General features: G+C 41.5%; 1 long non-coding RNA gene across 1 annotated transcript in view; it reads right to left on the reverse strand.

The window, feature by feature from the left end:
* Nucleotides 1-2,179: 2,179 nt before the first annotated feature.
* LOC124391218 overlaps nt 2,180-2,403 on the reverse strand; it is a 2,203-nt gene continuing 1,979 nt past the window's right edge. The window contains exon 3 of the long non-coding RNA XR_006926919.1: nt 2,180-2,374. This is a non-coding gene — a long non-coding RNA (uncharacterized LOC124391218). The remainder of the gene's footprint in view (nt 2,375-2,403) is intronic.

Here is a 2,403-nt window from a genome sequence, read left to right on the forward strand (position 1 = left end):
GCAGAAATCGTTACTTGGAAAATATCTCTTACCAGAAATGACATTTAATTGTGTCTAACACTTTCATCCATGCTTTCAGCAGCTGGGTGTGCAGTTTGGTTTCTAACTAATCAAAAGCAAGAATCTCCTAGATGAGAGATCACATGGTCTCAGGGGATTTATTATGCTTTTAATGGCAGAGAGATGGACACAGCCTTTTGCACCTCAGCAGCTTGTGTTTGGTCTAAATTGTGTCTCTCTGAAGAGAAAGACAGTCTGCCAAATCAAAAGCCAGAGAGTTGGGCTCATCCATTAATTAGAACCTTGTGCTTGGAGCATATCTCCTTTCTCAGCCTGACCCATTACCCAGAAAGCCATAGTTATCCCTGTCACAAAAAAAACTCAAACGCATGGCATTTGCAGCCCTGACCCCGGTTTAATTTGCACACAGCACACCAAAGAAGCTGAGAGACTGGATTTTTTTAAAGAGGAAAGCTGATTCAAGGCTCTTTCAGAGAAATATGTGTTGATGCAGCTATATCTACTCTACATGTGCATGTGAACTACAAAGTGATCGAGGAACTTGCAAGCATTGAGGCTTGGATGTGTCCATATGGTGAGCAATATACAGATGATCAAAATCCTTTCGAATCTTTATTTCACAAAGCAGTTCTCAGGTGCTTCATTGTAGATTTTATATTGTCAGTACTGAAATTAAAAATTTACATTTACATTTATGGTATTTGGCAGATGACTTTCATTTATCATATTCATACAACTAAGCAGCTATGGGGTTAAGGGCCTCACTCAGGGGCCCAGGAGTGGCACCTTGGTGTGGCTGGGATTTGAACTCATGACCTTCAGATCCAAAGTCCAGTGCCTTAACCACTAAAGTACCAAGTCTCAAGATATGAGTTCTGTAAGTAAATTGTTTTAGCTTGAACTGTCTATACAGTGAATAATCATGCAGATAAAGCATTAAACATCTCAGTGGGAAAATGTAGTTATAGTTTACTCACTAAAGCACGCTGAAAGATTACGTGCTGTTGATTTGTGTGTATGAAAGTGTGTGAATGAGAGGGAGAGCAGTGGAGGGGTGCAGTTACAGGGAGAGGAGGTGGAGAAGGTGGAGGAGTTCAGGTACCTGGGGTCAACAGTGCAGAGTAATGGAGAGTGTGTTAGAGAAGTGAAGAAAAGAGTGCAGGCAGGGTGGAGTGGGTGGAGAAGAGTGATAGCAGGAGTGATTTGTGATAGAAGAGTATCTGTGAGAGTGAAAGGGAAAGTTTATAGGACTGTGGTGAGACCTGAGATGTTGTATGGATTAGAGACAGTGGCATTGAGTAAAAGACAGGAGGTGGAGCTGGAGGTAGCAGAGCTGAAGATGTTGAGATGTTCGTTGGGAGTGACGACGATGGACAGGATTAGAAATTAGTTTATTAGAGAGACAGTGCATGTAGGACGTTTTGGAGACAAGGTGAGGGAGGTGTGATTGAGATGGTTTGGACATGTGCAGAGGAGGGACATGGAGTATATCAGTAGGAGAATGCTGAGGATGGAGACACCAGGAAGGAGGAAAAGAGGAAGATCAAGGAGGAGGTTTATGGATGTGGTGAGAGAAGACATGCAGGTAGTTAGTGTGAAAGAGGCAGATGTAGAGGACAGGGGGGTATGGAGACGGATGATCCGCTGTGGAGACCTCTAATGGGAGAAGCCAAAGAAGAAGAAGAAGAAGATTTGTGTGTCTGTGTGTGTGTGTGTCTGTGTGTGTGTGTGTGTGTGTGTGTGTGTGTGTGTGTGTGTGTGTATAAACAGAGCTAACTTTAGACATTTTCTCTTTGCTATCCACCAAAAAGGCAAAGTTAACGACTCAGCTATTTACCCAAATTACATTAAAACTGTTTTCTGCAGTACAGAGAGAATAAACCTCAAACCCACAGGGATTAAACACAGTGCCACTCTCTTCACCTCTATATGGATACTGTATATACTGCATCTGACTATAGTGGAAATTTAGTAGTTCCCAACTCCAACTAGGTAAGAGCAGAAGAAACACCCATTTTGAACATCAGGAACTTCATCTCCCCCTAACTGAAGCCCACACAGTGAGGCAAACTTTCACTCTGTATTTCAGTCCAAAATAAATAAAACATCACATTAAATGAGTTTATAGTATTATTTATTGTAGATATATTAATACAGGCACATTACTGAGCTAAAACTACATCACTAATGTGCAGTTTGCTGTTTTGAGAGAGAAAATAATAAATAATGTGATGATGAAGGATGTGAATGTGAGGATGAGGATCCCTTTTAAATCTCGTTCCTCTCAGGTTTCTTCCTCATACCATCTCAGGGAGTTTTTCCTTCACCACCATCACCACTCGCTCACTCCAACCTGTAAAGAACAAACTTATAATCACTAAA

Source organism: Silurus meridionalis, chromosome 9 (assembly GCF_014805685.1).
Source record: "Silurus meridionalis isolate SWU-2019-XX chromosome 9, ASM1480568v1, whole genome shotgun sequence".
In the NCBI taxonomy this organism is placed as follows: Eukaryota; Metazoa; Chordata; class Actinopteri; order Siluriformes; family Siluridae; genus Silurus; species Silurus meridionalis.